Genomic DNA, 19,918 nt, shown 5'->3' with positions numbered 1-19,918 from the left:
AGCAGAATCCCAGTAGCACAGTTATCCTGATCATAGTGTAAACATTTGCATGCACAGCTAAATGCACAAAGAGGTCTCTCTGTGGGTATTTGTGCTGAATGTGTGACCAACAAGAGAAGGGGACATATAATATCCATGACATATGATCAGAGCCACCTGGCATATTTCCATCTCTATGTATGTGATTGAATAAGTGATTTACAAAACACTTGACGAGATCTGACTGTGTTCTCATGACATACTTAAGTGTGGGAACATTACAATCCAGTCACTGGTGAGACCAATCACTATTATTGGTCAGCCACATCATGCAAATGTAAAAATGAGGATTAACCCTTTCTTCATGCTGCTGGCAGAGGGATAAAGTCTTAGAGCAGCCTGCAAAAATGATGGCTGCTCTTGGAACACAGACTCATTCTCAATTGTACTTTTCATCCCCTCCCACTGACAACTAAAGGAGGTTGAACAGGAGAACAAAGATGTGGGATTAATAAATCTTTTCCTCACAAAGTCTTCATGGGTTCACAGGAGTTGATCCAAAAGACTGCACAAAATATCTTATTGTGATTTTTTTTTAATTAGCAAAACAAGGCAAATTCTTAATTTCCTTTCAGGCACATAAAGCAATTCAAGCATCTTTTCACTAAAACAGCTAAATAAGCTGGATTCTTTTCCCCATTCTTCCACCTCCCTACAGTCTTTCTGATAAGCAGTGGTACAGAAATAATACAAGTCTTTGATTTATGTGTATCTGGCCAAGGATTGTAAAGTGAACTACTTTCTGTTGGATGTGTGTGCAGCCTATACTGTTGACTGAACATGTACATTGCTATTTCTAGATTCCTACTTAGACTTCACAATGTTCAGAAAACACATGGAGATAGATTTTGCAAAAATCACAAGCAGACACACCCAGAATGGTCCTTGACTAGGAGTTTGTACATAATCATTCGGGCTGGGTGAGCTGCAAATTGCACGTCCCAACCATCCTTTCTATAAAGTTTTTGTCAGATTTTTGTTTGGAAATGCATTTAAGAACTGGTCACTTGTACAACGCCTTTCCAGGAAAAAAAAATGCTGCCATATCTTTTATCTAATATTAATTTTATTTCTTCTCTTGCTTACAGAGAAAGAAATGGAACCTAGATTCTGTTAACATATCAGAGCTATTTGAATGGTGGCCAGTTCACACCCATGAATCATTTTCTTTGTTGTTAGTAAAAGTCCAACAAGATGATGTATAATCTTTCCTTTAACCTAATTTAATGTAGTGCGAACACTTTTAAGACTAGATTCCCCACTCTACTGTAGTCAACTTTGAGATTCAGGAAGGCAAAAAGCGAAACAAAAGGTCCCACCCCTGTCATGAGCACTGATGGTGAGCAGGAAGGGGCCCCTATCCAGGGGGGGAAACGCATGTGTAGTAGTGAGGAGTTGAGCAGTCATTCAAAGAGACACAGAACAGATCCGCCTTGACTTTTGGGGTTTATCTGTATGGGTTTTCTCACGCTTCTTCAGTTTGTTAGGATTTTCTGTCTAATGTAGCAGTAATAAAACACTAGAGACCTATTCCTCATCCCGGCGTGGTTCCTGCTTGTTAGGACAACCCCCTTTCATACTCCATTCAAAGCAATAACATTTATTTGTTTGTTTGTTTATTTATTTATAAGAGCCAGTTTGTCTAGTGGTTAAGGTGCTGGGCTAGAAACCAGAAGTCTGTGAGTTCTAGTCCTGCCCTAGGCATGAAAGCCGTCTGGGTGACCTTGGGCCAGTCATTTTCTCTCAGCCCAACTCACCTCATAGGGTTGTTGTGATGGGGAAAATAGGAGGAGGAAAGAGTATGAGGTATGTTTGCCACCTTGAGTTATTTATAAAAATAATAAAGGTGGGATAAAAAATAAATAAATAAATTTATTTATTTATTTATAAATACAGTAAGCACAATGTGCAAGTGAACTGAATTTCTTCTGATTTTCCATGTGCCATCACTGGTTAAGCCTTCTATTTCACAAGAATGTTCACAATATTTGTAACAACAGGATGAAAGCAGTTCTATGAATGACACAGCTCCAGACCTTAGCCAGCCAATGTAGGTTGCTCCTCAGTTAAGAGTCTCCCATAGTTTCCTGCTTTTTGAATCCAAAACCAGAAATCTTTCCACTGAGTCCTAGATTGGCCTGAAGAATTTCTCTGTTGCTCTCATCAGCTAAACCAGTGCTTCCCATCGGCAATTTCCTAATATGTAGCCTTCAGTATCCAGAATTCCCCAGCCAGCATGGGCATTGCTAAGAATTCTGGGAGTTGAAGTCCATACATCTGAAAGTTGCCAAGGTTGGGAAACACTGAGCTAGACCATAAACAAAAAGGTTGCTGAAATTTGCCTTGCAAATTTCTCCGAAGTGTCCTTCCCCAGTGAAAGAAGTTTCTAATTTTCTACCATGTTCTCAGATGCTGGAGGAGGAGTGGGCAGCAGGAGAATGATTTTGGTGCTGATTTTGAGTTTTGTTTAATCCTGTGACTCAATTGGAGGTTCTGTTGTTGCTTTCTGTTGTCCATCTATGATTCTGCAACATTCCTGGACAATTCCATTTCCCAATTTAAGAAACTCCAAGGAAAGAGTTTCCACATCATTGGGTTGGGGTTTAAATTGAAGTGTGGGAAGCCAGGGAGGCAGCAAATTGCCAGAAAAATGATTGCGTACAGTAAAGGACAGGGCACTCCACACAGCCCTTGGTCATCTTGTATGTAAGGAGAATGTTATTTTTAAGAAATGTAGAAGAAATTTTCAGCATTATACTAATTGCACCTAGATCCTGTTGCCAACAATTATTCAAGCTGCCCATGGTCTCTAGAAATACCTAAGAGCCTGACGGGATTGAGGGCAGGTGATTTTGTCTAACATTCTGTTTGCAGCACAGGCTGATTCTCATATCGGGAATAAGTATAAGGAAGATGTTCAGTGTCATTTGTCCCAAGGTATCTGGTTTTGCCTCTAAGTGTTGCATTCTTATTTAGCTAGAAGGACAATAGTCTTCCTACAGACTTCAAAGGGATGTTAACTTGATTAATTTGTCCTGAACTTCTGACCAACATTTTCTAGTGATTAAAGAGTAGAAACTATGGTGCGGGGGGTGGGGGGGATGAGAGAATGCATTTCTTGGCAGTCTTTGTTAAGATCCATACTTTATCCTTGGATTTAGATTGGAATGGATGCATGTCCTATGCCTTTTAAACTTCAATATGGTGTGAATGGAAAGGTGCTCTTTTGCTAGTGTAGATTCAGAGTTTCTCAGCTGCCATGGAAAGTGGATTGAAAAGCAATGATGAGGCGAAGGTATGAAGGACAGAATCCTAGATTTCCCTCTGGTCTTTCTGAGCAGTTGACCAAGATATATCTTATAATGCTCATTCTCATATCTTCACTGAATTCCGTAAACCTATTTTTATAGATTGAAAATATCAGGCTGAGGCACCATGACAGTTAAAAGTAAAATAAATCCTGGTGCCTTTTCCCCCCTTCTCCCTTGCCTTTCTGGTTGGTCTTCTGCTTTTCTCTAGCACTCATCAACTTTTAAAATTCAAGGGAGGATGGCTTTCATTTGTCAAAGGCGCAAAACTTCTGCTGAGAAAATGGTGTCCAGGTCAAAATGGTTTATTGCTAAGCTCCATTCGTGCCACAGGTTCATTCTCCAGTGTGGGATTATATTATAAAATGGTGACGGGGGGCATGGACTAAAGTTCAAGCACAAGAACTATCATTTTACTTTGATGGCTCTGTGTTGATTCCAAGTGTAATTCCAGCCCAGCTTATGGAGGCAGAGAATTGAGAGCATCTTGGATTTAATGGATGCCTGAAGATTCCAATATCTGATATAGGACTGCCACAGAGGGGCCTCAATTGTTCTTTCTCCCTCTTTCTCTCTTTCTTTCTTTGCCAAAGTCGCAAGCCTCTTTGTTTATGAATGCCTAAGTTCATAAATGTCAATGTTTCTGTTGCAAGGCTCCAGGATGCTGGCTCTCACCTCTTCCTATGGAATCATTTCTGCCTTATCTCACACACGGACTCTGTGACCGAGAGGATTCAACCAGCCAGCAGATGCCTTGTCTGCATCAACAACTACTTATCTGTTGGGGGAATCTCTGAAAGAGTCATGGTTGCAACCTAAGTATAGTGGGAGGAGGGGGGAATGTGTGTGCACATGTGCGTACACAGATATTTTGATGTTTCAAGGATTTCCTGCAGAGGCAGTGAAGAATCTAGTTCTGGGGATGGTACTGCACAAAGATACTAAACTGTGCATTCAGCTGCCAAATGAAAAAATGCTGGAATTAGCTTCTGTCCATATAAACTTGGCTGGATCAGTGCTACTGTTAGCTTTTCCAATGCCTTGCTTAGAGATGGTCTTGGGTACAACCAGGGCTTGCCACTCTTCTCAACAATCTGAAACCAAGCTTGACAACACCTTTTCCCCTTCTGGTGGGGCTGGCACTGACATGAAATTGAACAAAGGGAGTTGGCCCCATTGTTGCATCTCCTTGTTTTAGAACATTACAAAAGTGGCTCTGGAACCCACCTCTCCCAAAACTGTGAAACCTCAGAGGAAGGAGGAGTAACCTGGGCCTACAATTTCCATCACCCCAAGCTAATAAGGCCAATAAAATTGATTGTGGAAAATGAAGCCCCAAATCAGGCAGAGAGCACAGGATGCCTACCCTACCATAAAAGTTTGATACATTGCATAAGACTAAGAGAAGAAATGAGAAAGGATTTTTTTAAAAAAACTCAGGATAAGAGAACACAGAATTTAAAGATTAATCGGTGTGATAATATTTCTCCCCTCTCACTGCACGTCTCTGTCTCTGTGTCTCTGAATGTCATCATGATTCAGGACTTTAACATTTCTTTCCTGTTGCTGAAATGCAGCCAATTTTCTACTCAGTGGTTCCCAGAAAAAGGCTTAAGGATTACTATATTTTACCCAGATGGTCAGTCTCTCTTTGAATACTTTCCTTTTTTATATATTCAGAAGGAATTAATGTTTTGCCAGTTTCATGGATCCGGACTCACCTGTTCCCAACCTGCTCCAGATGGGACTATTTAAAACATTCTTTTCTTTTAATGTTGCTTCATAAGTAGCCTACAGAGTTCTGCCCCTGCCTTTTTTTTAAATTAAAAGTTCACAAGGACAATAAAATCTTCTTTAACTTGAACTCAGTTCCTGGTCAGTTTGTGGACTTGTACATGTGATTTTCATAGCAACAACATGGAAGTGATTTCCTACATTTTTTTCAATTTCCCAATTTAGTTTACTGCTCTGGAATTTCCAGTAGGTTTCCCATCCACATCCTAACAAACTCAAACTTTGCTTCCCTTTTCAAAATCAGCCATCATCTGCTAAGCATTGCCAGCATGATAATAGCAGTGCTGATTCTCTTAGACACAAGTTAGTTCAGCTTCTCAGGATGTGGCATTCTGAATACTCCAGGGTGGCAAAGTACTGTTCTTTTCTCAGGAGTATAAAGTACCAAGCTCTATCTAGTACCATCAACTTCAGTTGACAGTTCTGAAATTAAAAAGCTGAAATCCTTTGCCTTCTGCTCTTCTCTTCCCTGCAATGAAATGAAATTCTCTGCAGTCTCTAATTTTAGAAATTTCATTCCAGAAGAAGTTTATGAAGTGTGAGGATACACACACATATACACACACACACTAACATGGACTGAGAGAGAGAAAAAACTCTTGCCAAGACTTTTATGGCTACTACTTTAGATGATGAAGCCAGTGGAGTATTTGTTCAGTCAAGGACATTAAATTTGGCTGAACAAATGAGTTGATCATTAATGGCATTGCATGTATTTGAGGAAAGGAGAAGCTATAATATTATTCATTTAACTGGCAGTGGGTAAACTATAAAATGTGTATTTCTGGAGATATATATTTATATACACACACACACACACACACACACACAAGAAAAGCACTGCCTGTGTCTATTTAAGAGAGGTACCTAACAGACTACTGGCCAGGACAATAAATGGATCTTTCATTGAAAGTGTATCTTCTCAAATGGAAACAGCATCAGGTGGGGTGCTTTGTGTATGTAAAAGACAGATACTTAACAGAGTCACTATAGACATTAAAAAGAGAATTTAACCTTATCCTCCTTGTTGCAGTGCCAAGAAAAAGTTATTTCTCTTCTGAAGTTGATGTTCCATCCCTTCTACTCTGTAGTTACTTTCAATAATCAGAAAAGAAGAATTGCGTTTAAAGGCTACTTGCATTTTAAGGAAACTGCATGTTAAATATAAAGACACCCAAGAAGAGTACCCCAGGAGTGTAGGGTTTGTCAGATTTTCCCCTCCAAGCTGCAGGGAAGAATGCACAATCAGAAGGAACAATCCAACATCAGATTTGCTTCCCTGCCTGTCTGCATCCAAGCTTGACTCTTTCCAGCTCTGGAGAGGCCAAAAGGGGGAAATGGCAGAGATATGGCAAGGGGCAGCCTGGGAAGGTCCATAAATCCAACCCCCACATCCCAAGTTTCCTCCTTAAAACCCATAGAATAATTAGACCATCCCCCTCAGCGCTGTTTGCAATGGCAGAAAAAGAACTATTTTAAAAGCAATTGCCAGAAAGGAGACAAAGCTGCAAATGTCTTTCTGCCTTCAGGCTGCCCTGCGGGTGTGCTGCTGGCCAGATGTAGCAAGTCTTGGAGATTCCAACATCAGAATCCTCTGACAGGATTTCGTTCTGCCTATCTCAGCATTTGATCATGGCACTTCTTAAAAAGAATATGGAGAAAATAAAGCATTGGGAAATGTGACCCTTAGAGGAGAGAGAAGAAATGTAAATATGTAACTGAGATTGAGATTCATGTGTAACTATTGGTTTTATGCTTTTGGATCATAAAAACTTTGAGACCTGTGGATACAAAATTGAATGGAAAAAAATGATTTTTTTTAAAAGGCACAAAATATTGCTGTAATCTATTTTTAAAACAAATATTGTGTGTATTTTAGTCTGCAGTCCTCAAATATAAGCATTTTTGTAACAACTTTTTTCTAACATACTAATTTTTGTATGTAATGTATGTTTTTTCACCTAAGGTAATATATTTTTAGATGTATTTTTCCCTAACGTACAGTGAGTTTTGCATACTTTCTCTATTTTTGCATATTTCCCCACATTTATATGCACATTTGTGCTAAGCATCAGGGGTGCCTAAGATGGAAGCACCCGACTCAAACATTACAAGTTGTCTGAGTTCTGATGGGAGGACAATTCAAAAAAACATGTATGTTTTGTGTTTTGGTTCTTCTTCACTGCATAAATAACAATACAGGAACAAGACACACGACACATGGATGCCAAAGCTCAACAAAGCAGCCCAGACTGCCTCCTTCCATTGTTACTAGAAAGGCCGGAAAAGGTTTGGAAAAAAAGCAAACCACTCACAAGCCAAGAAACAACAGCCAATCACAGAGCTTGGACCAAGAGAACACTCAGAATGATGTCACTTTAAGCAGCCATGTTTTGCTTTGGAATATTTGAAGAAGCCAAAGTCCCATGAAATATATTATGAAGAAACTCCTTCCATTGGGCTTTGTTTTAGTAGCACTATTATCACTACTGTCACCATTTCATGCACAGAAAAGTTGGTTTGGGTGTGCTTTGTTCTGGATACCAAGGGAAACATGGTTGTTCTAGGCAGCAGTGGGGAGGAGGAGGGGGAAAGTTGGAAGGCTTTCCAGTGATGTGGTGAAGGCTGAGATGAGGCTGGGTAAACAAGGGAAGGAGGGAAGGTGCTTGGAAGATTTTGGGAGCGGGGAGGTCAAGTAGGCCAGGAGCCTGTTCCATACCAATAGATAAGTGTTTCTCAGCTTTGGCAACTTCAAGATGTGTGGATTTCAACTCCCAGAATTCCCCAACAAACATTCTGGGAGTTGAAGTCCACACATCTTGAAGTTGCCAAAGCTGAGAAGCAGTGCAATCGACTACTGCAGTGAGGAACAGAAGCACAAGCCAGTACATAAGTGGCAGAAGCTAAGAGGAGAGAGGGAATGGATGGCACTAAGATCAGAGTGGTGGGAGAACAGGCAGGTGAATGGAATATTATTATTTAATAATAATTTTATCTGAATTTATTATGATTTAAATTTTACTTGAATGTATTATTTAAATTTGGTTTACATTTATTTGTATTTAAATTTGATTTACATTTATTGGCTGCCTAACTCCAGTGGGCTCCACTATACCATGCTGGGAGATTGAAGGGGAGTACAAGAGAAAGGTGCAGTGCCCACCAGTCTGCACCACTCAGTTCATAAAATCACTGCAGGATCACTCAGGGCTTCCTCTGAATTTTGTTTCATCAGAAACCTGGAAAACCAAAACTTCCCTGACTTTGTTTCTGTTGAGCTATAGCCAATTCAAAGCACTTTAATAGAACTTCTGAAACATGGTGGTTTGTCCAGGTCTCAAACAGAATGTGCTGTATCTTCCATTTCATGCGCATAGCTTTCTAGTACTGTATGTGTTTCCAGTCATGAACTGTGTGGCAAAATTTGTGGAAGTACTGAAGAAGATAATTGGGTAAATTCACATCAAAATAAGAACATACGTGATTTTTCTCTCAGCCTTATCTGAGCTCCATTCTGAATTCTATAACAAATCAAAAGACGATCTTCATTAATTGTCCCTCAGCCCCAAGACTGTCATCTGGGATCAGGCTATGACAGAAGAATGGGGTGCACATGAGATAAAAATCCAGGTGATTCTGGATCCTCAAAAGCAGAGCACCAAAGCAGAGGGAAAAATAGTCCTGCCTCTATGAACAGTTATTCCATTTTGTTCCAGCTGAATATAAAAGTTTAGGCACGCCTAATCAAAATTTATGTTACAATGAATCCCTAACTGAACAGAATTGACACAACTTCTTCATGGTTTAACATGTCATCTTTCTGCAAATTTGAATGCCTACTTATTTCTGTGCAACTGTTTACACAATCAAAATAAGAAAACAGTGAATGTGGCAGGTGCAGAAATCTGGGTACCCTTTCAGACAGTACTGAACACTTCCCTTTGCAGAAATAACAGCTTCAAAACATTTCCTGTAGCTAGCCAAGAGTGCTTCTGTTCTTGTGTTGTTGTGTTCCTGGGGATTTTTTATGCCATAGTTTGGAAAGAAAACATTTCACAAAAATATTCCTTTCCAGCATTTTGTTTTGCTGGTTCATTTTTCTAGTTTTTCAATATGTTGACTTGGCATTCCTGCTGAATTCAATGGGAATAATTTTTCATAAGTGGGGCATAGGATGTACTGCTAATCTCTTCTTCCTCCCTTATTCCCCATCCCAAAAGATAGCTTGGGGCACTGTCTTTTCAAACCAGCCCAGCTCAGTTGTTTATCAATATCTAAATATAACATATACTAAATGGGTCACAGCAATTGAGTGAATTCCTTGAATGATTCTCAAATGGCTGTAATGCAGGGTTACCTGGATAAATGGATTCACAGCCCAATCCTAACTGAATCCTAAATTCAGAGTAAGCCCATAAGTGACACAGTTGGGGACATGACCCTCCAAATATTGTTCATAGCCAGTGAAGGATGGTGGCAGGTGTAATTCAGAATGAGGAAGGCGACAGGCATCCCATCCTATCATAGATTTCAGTTTTAAGAAAAGCAGCACAGTACGTCCATTTGACATGACAAGAAAGCAAAGGATTCATCCAGCCCAGGGACAAAGGATGCTGTTTTAGCTTCCAAAGGAAATCTGAAGTCAGATCATGAAAGGAGTTCAACTTGGAAACAGCCTTGAAAGACTAAGTGTTTTCTCACACTTCAATTTGGATTGCATTCTCATTACAATGAGAAAATTTCAAGGAAAATAAATGGAATGAAAGTGGAATGCAGCCTGTGAAAATAAAGCAGGAAGTAACCATCAGTGAGCACCACAGAGATACCCTTGAAGGGTTTATCAGAGTCATAAACCTTGAAAGATTATAAAACATAACTCTGTTAAGAACTGCAAAGAGTGGGAGTATAGCAAATGTTGGCTAAAAGTATTCAATATGTTGCAATTGTAGGAAAAACAAGAGATGATTATGTTCATCTCCAAACTGTTAACTAATTGATTACAACATGGGAACATTTCATAAGTGTTATACTATACTTTTGATTATCTGCTATAATCAAAGAGTTTTTAAAGTCTTGCCGTTTGGAAACGTCCCACGGTTCTTTCCAGTAAGCTGAGAGAACAGATTGCCACACCAAAGAGAATCTCTGCAAAACTGTAGTAGGGCCAGGTATGAAATTTTACATCATTTTTTTTTTAAAGCAGAAAAAGCTGCTCATGGGAGCTATCCACTGGAGCTGGATTTCAGGCAAAGCTTCTTTTGGCACTCCATTGACAGAGTGAAGTGCCCTGATTTTCAGAGATCCAAACTGATTGGACCAAATTCCTGGCCATGAGAGGGAAAGCAGAATCCCTACAAAGTATTCAATAATTAACCAGGATATTTCATAAGTGATTCCACACTTCCTAACACTGCAGAAAGACAACTGTTGTGTACCTGTTGTTGACAGTATTTCTCCCTTAAAATGCTAGGATTGGTAAAATGGGGACGAAGTGGGTTCTAGTATTTAACAGGTGTCCCTTGCAATCAGAGGGAATGGTTAATTCTTTGCACTCATAAGTAGAGTTGTGTCTCCACATAGTTTGGCCCTTTGGCCCCTTGATGCCCTCATCATCATATTCTTTTCTCCTGCTGCTGCTGCCTTCCCATGTTTGCCAGTCCCTTCCGACTGTAAGAGATGGGGCACAATGGAATGAATCATTTCCCACAAATTTGTAAAGACTCCCTTTACACCAACGTTCCTCAAACTGTCAGTCAATAAACTTTGATAGAAAGCATTGATACTGAAGGGGCAACAGTGCCTGCCAATGCAGTTAGGTATAATGCAATTACAAGTATTTTTCTTAAAAAATCAACCACTAAATACATAAATTACCAGAATATAAAGGGGATTATCAACAAAGAGCTGCTTCTTTTCTCTGAAATTGGACAGCCTTCATCCCCACATAATGTTCTTGTGTTTTTACTAACTTCTGTTGGAATAAAAGTAACAACCACTATTTTTGTCCCATGGATTTCATGTCAAAGTGAGCAGCTCAGAGATGAAATTAATCTGAATCTTGGAGTCAATGCATACTCTTAGTCTTTTTTGGGGAGTGAGGGGAGTATATATATATTTTTATCAAGGATTTTTATTATAATAGTAAAATCTAATGCAAACTATACTTAAAGAAAGAAATGAGAATAGAAAGAAGAAGTAAAAAGTTCATGAAAAAAGAAAAAGAGAGAAGAGAAAAGTAAGAATATAATAAAGAGAAAAAAATATATAAAGAAGTGACTTCCAACCTTCATCACAACAAGTATAAACAAATTTAGTGACTCTTCACCCTCTCTAAGGTTACAAACATTCATGTCTTCATTCCATATCCCATCTCTTATCTATAAACAAATCTATAAAGCACTTTTTTCAGTCCTGGTGTCAGCAGAAAGTCCATCAAGGCTTGCCAGAAATAACAACATATCTTATTTTAACCTTGATCAAATAAACCAACTTTATATTCCTTCCTTTTACTTACAACAGCCTTAATCTTTAGTTTATTCAAATATTGTCATAGGATTTGATTTCTCTTCATTTCTTCTTTGTCCCATCGCACAAAGTTCTTCAAGGCTTCAACAAACCTCTTTTGTGAATCCAGTAGGAAAAAATTATCTAGGTCACTCTCTGGGTTTGTCATTTGTATTTTTCTTTTAAAATTTAAAACCTCAGCCAGTTTTTGTTGATGTTGTTGTTTTGTAGATCTAGTGAAACATCCTTTTCTAAGTCATTCTCTTGGCCTGTCAGTTATAAATCCACTTTAGATACCACCTCTACCTTGTCAGATAAAATTTGTTCTACATCTGTCATTTCTTCAATAACAAATTTTGGACATAGTCTATCCATAGAAGCAGACATCATTACTGACATTGTTGATATTGTGCCTCTATTTTCTGATTCCATTCTTCAAAAGTCTCCTTCAGTGTTTTCATTGTTATAACATTTTATAACATTTTACAGGCTTGTAAATCTTTCCTCTACCTAAAAAATTTAGTCCCCTCTAGTGTCCAGTTTTTGAAATCATGAAATTGCTTCTCTTTGTTTTGTCTCGTAAAAACCAAAACAGAATCTATTTCCCATGAGAAGCTGTTTGTTCTTTATAATTAATTCCAAAATCTTATTGTAAAAATGTCAATATTGCAATTTTATCCAGACCCATAGTCCATTTATAGCTTTCTAAGATCAAAATCTTATTTAGCTTTTCCTTCTATTTCAGATTCTTTAAATTCTTAAGCTTATGATTAAAATTTTCTTTCATTCAGGATTGCAGAAAACCACTTTCCTGTAGTCTCCTCACGAGGAGCAGCCATCTGGAGAACATGTGGATTATCTCCTGTCCTCTCCTTATCCGGAGAGGTTCTAAGGAACCAGTCTACTCACCACTTCCTTGGTCTTTGCCACAGTTGTCAGCTGCGCTTTCATCGAGCGGTCTTCATTTCACCGTACCTCCCCCAGAAATCCCAACAATACACACTCTTAGTGTGAAAAAAGTTTTCCTTTAGAGTTAAAGGAAATTTGAAAGATGGTTATTTCACTCATCTTCATCTTTAATAACTATAACTTGGATAAAGGCATTTTTCAAGTTTTATATTGTTTCGCCAAAATGCAAAGCATTTTAAGCAGAGATGATAGTAAAAGAAACAGAAACAGAAAGACATTTATAATCCCCTTTAAGGCAATACTGGTTTTAGATCAACTTAAAGTTAGCAAAAAAAAAACATTGTAAGCTTTTGATTTGATAAGAACTCTTCATTAGGTGAAATGGATGTTAAAACTTCTGCTTCACTGTATCTGGGAAACACTTCCAATCTGAAGGCAAAAAAGTGCTGTAGAGCACCAGTGTAGCACTTGCCTGCAATCTTTTCACAGGATCTTGTGGCAGATAGTATTGGCATGATGAAAATACCCAGTTCTTCATGGTCACCACAACATTAATCACTGAAATAGCCAGTGCTTTGAGTTTCCCCAAACTGGATGGACAGTTGTTAGCCAATTACTTTGGCTTAAGGTATCATGTGAGAATGTATGATGCAGCCCCCATTGTGGCAGCATAATCAAAACCAGGAAGTTTTGTAAAAGAGAAACAACTTCTGAAGAAAGCTTATGCATGTGCAGGGGTGTTTTGCTTTGAAAGAAAGAAAAAGTCAAGGGACCCACTTTCTAAAGCAGTGTTTCTCAACTTTGGCAACTTGAAGATGTGTGGACTTCAATCCCAGAATTCTCCAGCCAGCTTTTGTGTTATTCTTCACTTTTTCTTTTACCCTTTTATAATATTTTTCTTTTTCTATTCTTCCTCTACATTTCTATGGTTTTTAAAACCTTCATAAAATCTTCTTTTAATAAAAATTATTCATTAAAAAAAAGAAAATACCAGATATGATTTGTTTGATCCTATTCCTGTCCAAGCACCCCACATTCTTTTAGAGCAGACAGTTGCTCCTCTGCTTCCTGGTAAGAAACATGCTGTGGTCCTCCTCATCAGAGGGCCGCATATGATGACCACCTACAGTATATCTATGTTCACTCCTTCACCATGTACTCTCTTTTCTTTCTCTGACATTGGCTCCTTGAGCCATGTAGGGACAATCCTTGTTTTCTTCTCTATACAGAGGTGATCTCAGAATTTGAGCTGGTCGCCAGAAAACTGAAGATCTGAATGAATAATAGAATGTTCACAGAAATTTTCTACTAAACCTATTCAATAATAGATGTATAGTGAAGACCAGTGCTTCCCGACTTGGGCAACTTCAAGCTGTGTGGACTTCAACTCCCAGAATTCCCCAGCCAGCCTGGCTGGGGAATTCTGGAAGTTGAAGTCCACACAGCTTGAAGTTGCCCAAGTTGGGAAACACTGGTGTACATTTAACAAAAAAGGGCCCATATGTTTTTCATACTTTAAGTTCAGTCAGGGCCATCTCAAGTTCAAGAACCAAATTGTGGGGTATCTGCCCAAGTCCCTGCTGGTCTCTTGCACAGTTTGAGACATAGATCGCCTGATCCAGAATATTGCTATTTTGTTTGTTAGCAAAGACCTTTTTTTTGCAACACTTTCTTACATGCTCATAAACCCTTCATTTGCTAATTTCTGTAAGATATCTACCACTGAATGCATGGAAGTAGAAGATTTCTATATCAGCAATATAGAAAACAAATATTTGAACTATTGTGGAAATTATCCTGTTTTCCCAGTTGGGAACTTGTCCAGTGAATAAAGTAAGAACAAAGACACAACAGGTTCCTTGGAGAAAGGGAGATGAGGTTGAGAGAGAAGGTTTTGAAAGAGGAAAAGGAGAAATGTTTGTGGATTTCAGTTCAGGATTTTTGGGGCACAATTTCTTACTGAGAACATAGCCAATTGTTTTTTAAGGCTAAGGAGTATTGGAAATAGACAGTTGAGGCCTTATCCAATGTATGAAAATGATTCCTACTGTGACCCAGGAGGGTCAAAAAAGTCAAGATGGTGGCTGCAAACACATAATCAAACTTTGCCCCTTTTTTATGTGTGATGCACATAAAAATGAATCAGGGCTTTGATTATGCAGCCATAGCTGCCATCTTGTCTTTTTTGACCTCTCCCAGCTGGCTTTGGTGGCCACAATTTTTGCATATGAGAGGTTCTTGTGTCTTAACTTCCCTTTCTTTGCCAACAAATGACCCTGAAGTTAAGGGGTTGCACTGGGCCCAGGAGACTCAGATTTAAGCTTCAGCACACCCCTATAGCACACTGGATGGAGCTAATTAATATTGCTTGCATTAACTTTCCTTGCCTCTTGCTGTAGGGATAAAACGTCTGCTAACTTTCAGTCCCAGAAGGCCAAGAGGATGTGCATACAATAAAGTAAGTCCAGAACTAGAGGCTGGGTTGTCTGTTTAAGCCGAGGCTAGAACAGGCCTTGGTACCTTCAGATATTTGGGATTACAATTTTTCCCAGCCCTTGCCACTGGCCATACTTGCTAGGACTGAAAGGGGATGAAATCAAAACACTCTGGAAGGTATCATGACTCTAATTCCTGCCTTCCCACTGTCCAAGAAGTCAGGAGATCAGTAATCCCAGGAATCCAATCCAGATATCATGGATCAAAATCATACCCTATATTGTTAAAGTTCTGGTCTGAAATGAATTTGTGTGGAGCAGGTTCACTGAAAGCAAACTATCAGTACAATTCACAGACTCCTCTAGAGGACAGGAAATACTTCTTTTAAAAGGAATCCCCACCCTTGCTTGAAGCAGGCATCTTCTGAAAGCTTTGTAGTTGGCTCCTACAAAGACAGCATTGCTTGTTACTGAAGGAATCATGGCCCTGACAAGTGCTGTATAAAACCAAGTGTCCTTGGCTACCTGATCAGTGCTGACTGAAACAGAAGATGAAAAGGCTGCGTTTGTAGAAGATGTGTTCCCAACCCCAAATTCAGGTTACAATAACATCCTAACCACAGTGTCCTTTCTTCCTGCTCTTGGAAAAATACCCAGGGCAGTGAGCTGTAACTTAATAAGAGAAACAAATGGCTAGCACTCCAAAAGCCTCAAGTGGAAATCAGATCATATACTTGCGATGCATTAGTCAGAATTTTGCAAACTGTTGGGTTTCTTGAGAGACTCGGAATAATCCCAGGGATCAGAATATTTGTCACATTTGCCAGGACTCATGCTAAGCCAAATCATGAGAACATTTGATGAACATTTTCATACACATCTCCCATGAAATGACCCTCCCACAACTTTTCAGCATTTTTTCCAGGAAAATAAATTCCAGGGTGAGGTTGAAACATCCCATGGGTAAGGCAAATCAAGGTCTATTAGCTCACCCCAAGCTAATAGCAGGTAGTTGCCCAGTTTCAAAAATTTAATTCACAAATTGTGCTAAACTAGTTTAACCATGTTTACTGAATCAATCACAATTGGTTTAGTTCACACAACATGTTAAGTCAAGCCCCAACCAGTTCTGTCTTAGTGTGCTGTGTGAACCCAGGCACTTCAGCATGAACTTTCTAATGCAATTAGTATTTCTCTAACTGTGTATGACCACTAGTAGATTGTGGTGCTGATTCTTAGTGGTTCACTGCATTGAAACAAAGCATGGAGCATCATCCCAATTACCTGGATAAGACGACTCATAAAAAGAGGTGATGAGAGGTCTTTGTTTGCTCTCAGTTATGTCATTATATGTCAAACTGATTACATAGTATTATGTCAATATGTTCTGATTGGTCGATATCATGCTGGAAAGAATCTGCAATCTGATTAGTTGGAATCAAACTAGGAAAATTAGTTTTCAAGAACTAATCCACAGCATCCGTATTTCAGGGAGGGGGAGAATGCCTGAAGTCAAGCAGCAGTGGGAAGTATTTTTTTAATCTATAATTTTCACCAATTTAAAATAATACAATTCACATTGAATATCAAACATCACAAAAAAAAAAATCTTAGCTTTAGCCAGAACATAATACTCCCATACACATCATTATTTCTCTAGGTTGGCCTGGACCACTACTGACTGAATGGTGTTGCGACATCTCTCTTCTTGATATAAATGTTACACTAATCAAGCAAACAGAGATATAATAGGTCCAAGCATCCAAGAGGAAAATGCAAATATAGAGCAATCAGAGATTGATAATGCTTCATTTCTAAAATCTGAAGTACTATGCTTTGAATTCATTGCTTCTGGCTGGGACCCCTGACCTGAGAGTGTGATTCTGAAAGTTGCTTGTAATTTCTCCACCAAGCCTTGGAAATCTGGGCAGATAAAGGCCTAAAATACATAAGGGGAAACCAATCAGCCTAGCAGCATTTGGGTTCAAAAGCAGGCTAGTGCCATAGAGAAATGCCCTGCATTTTTGCTCATAAGTTCTCATTCAATTTGAGAAATGAGAATTTGCTTTATAAATAAGTCCTTTTCACAAGCAGTCTTTGTAAATGTCCTGCTTGTCGCTGAACAGTCATTTCCTTGGGACTTCCTAACCTTCCCAGTTTCCCTACCTTCCATTAAATTCCAAGGAAAACATAACTTGGCAGCTCTTGGATGGGGAAGTGTAGGCAGCCAGGGAGGCTGCAGAGAGATGGAAAGATATGCACTGTAACAGACAAGAATCCCAGCAGCAGCACACTTTGCCACTGCCAGTGAAAAGTAACCTCAAAGCACCATCATGAAAAACAGGAGGAGGCACAAGATAAGGTAGAAAATAAGGTAGAAAAACAGGCATCTCTTTCACAGAGAAATAAAACCTTTGAGAAACTGCAAGGTGATTTCAGCACTGTCAGAATATATGTCTGCCTAACAAATTTCCAATAAATATGTGCAGGTTTGGGGGATACAGAGGGATAATTGCTGTGGTCATATCTTTTTCCCCAATAGAAGAAGGCAACTGTGGCTTGGAATGTTTTCTGATGTTGATTTGGAGTAGCTTCCATCCTCCCCACATAGTGTCTCCAAACAAACTTGTATTGGGACATTGTAGAAGATCCAAAATGATCATCTCTTCTCTCTCAAAGTGTGTGGATATTGATTTAATATGAATTCTTAACTCTGGCCAAGAATTGAACAGACAACGTCCATTTCAGCTCAACTTTTTTACTGATTGACTTACTTCTTTAAACAGTCCTAGCAATGCCTTCAAGATGAAAACCATTGCAATCCAATACATACTTCTCCAGGAATTAATTTCTATCACATCAAATGGGTTTTATTTCTGAATGCAAATGCACAGAGTGGTGTTCTAAATTCCACTTAGAAGCAAACTGTTAAAACTCCTCCGATGCCTTGTCATGGTTTCATGCTGCAACTGTTCCCAGACATTTAAAACTTCACAAAGGGCCACTAATAGCCATTCCTTCCCCTTAATTCTGTCCAGAAGGATGAGCTTCCCAGAAGGCCTTCATACTTCCGAGCTGACTTTGTTATTAATACAAAGCCTGTGTTTATGTAGCTTTCAAATGAAGTTAAAAACTAACGTAGAACTATGATTCAACAGACTTGGATTTTGCTAGGTTCCCGTTGCTTTGAGACCAGCTGCTTTCCTCTTGTTTGCATTGGCAGAGGCCAGCCCGACTCCTTTCGAGGCCAGCTTCCATTTATAGGCATACGTGCCCCATGTTATTCCTTTAAATCACAACACTTTCTAAGCACCAACACATAAAATGCACAGCAACTCAACCTTCGCCAAGTGCTCGAATGCTTGATGAATGCCAAGTCCTTTCATGCACATATTCTTTCCCCCTTCTGCCAAATAAAGCTTTTCCGTTCCCATGTTGGGATGTCTAAAAACAGAGAGGGCTGAAAAGAAAAAAGACGCTCTTCCATTTCGTTATTGTTGTTGTTGTTGTTGATAAGGAATTTCTCCTTTCTTCACTGAAATGAAAAAAGAACCAGACTTGGAACTCCTTTAGAAGGACTGGGGCTACAGGGATGTTAAAGTGCAAACCACCAGTCCTTCAGCCAGCATAAAACTGGCTGCCCTGATACCTGATTCCTGTCTGGCCAAGAAAGGCCCTGATGAAAAGCCCTGGCTTTGTTTTGCTGTTAGCCCTGTTCCCTTTTAGTTAATTTGGGGTGGGTGGGTGCAGGGGCTTTGAATGGTGGGTTGAGCTCATGTCAAGTTCTCCGTCTAACAAATTGCAGAAATGAAGGTGCTCTGAGCGTGTGACCAGTCTGGCAATTTCTGAGAATGGGCCTAGGATTCTTCTGTGAGGGTGCTCACCTTATGTCCCCAAATAGTGACAGGTCACTCCCGCAGAGGATGGTCCCTGGGTGAAATGGGAAGAGGAGTTCCCAATGCCTCCTCCCGCTCCATCCTTGCCCCTCTGCCACACCTGCTGCTGCCAGCCTGACTATTTATAGAAGGTGGTTTAGCGCTTTTTCAAAAGTGTCCTGGGCCTCCATTCAGAAATACCCTGACTGATGGGCCACAGGTGCAGAGGAGGGCTTGCAAGGAACATGGGGAGCACCATGCTCCTCCTCCATACCTCGGACGTCTCAGCAGAATGAAGGGCACTAAGGAAGGGTACCAGGTGAAGTGGGAGGGAATGAGCAATCGCGAGGGAGCTCTCTCTTCCACGCAGGCTGCCAAGCAGTTGCATCACTGGCAGCAAGTGGCTAAGGTGGGCTCACCAGAAGTAGACCGTGGAGTATGCAGAATGGCGATGTGGCCCCCCAAATTATGAAAGCAATAAAATGTATATCCCTCCAAGCCCCCTTGTTGGTAGAAGCAGCAAAAACTTGTAATGAACCCTCCAGATCAGAATCAGCAATGCACAGCTGGCCAAACCCGTCTCTCTTTCCTGGTTTCCACTGCCCTTGAGCACAGAAGGTATGCATAAAAGGGACCAGCATTTCTTTGGGCCATTTACCTTCCAGAATGGAGTTCCCTGTTTTATGGCTGTTACGGTAATATCCTGTTCTCTGCTCATCATGTTCAGACTGGCCTAGAATTAAATATCATAAAAAGGGGGTGGGGGTGGGGACTGTTGCATATTGCTCATTACCAATTAAAAATATGTCACATTCTGTACTGTACTGTACCTAATAGAGAAGATGTTAAAGTTTAGAATCACATACATGAAACGAGAAGCAAAACATTAGAAGGAAGCTGGTAGGAACTTTTAGGATAACACGTTTTATTAAAAGGCATGAGCTTTTGCAATGTGTAACTCAATCAGATTCATCTCATGAAAGCTTACGCCTTTTAATATAATTTGTTAACTGGAAAAGGTGCTATCAGACTCCTAATTTTTTGCCACCACAAG

The sequence above is a fragment of the Candoia aspera genome, chromosome 1, assembly GCF_035149785.1.
Source record: "Candoia aspera isolate rCanAsp1 chromosome 1, rCanAsp1.hap2, whole genome shotgun sequence".
Taxonomy (NCBI): Eukaryota; Metazoa; Chordata; class Lepidosauria; order Squamata; family Boidae; genus Candoia; species Candoia aspera.
The sequence above is the reverse complement of the archived record's forward strand: the minus strand, read 5'-3'. Positions refer to the sequence as shown.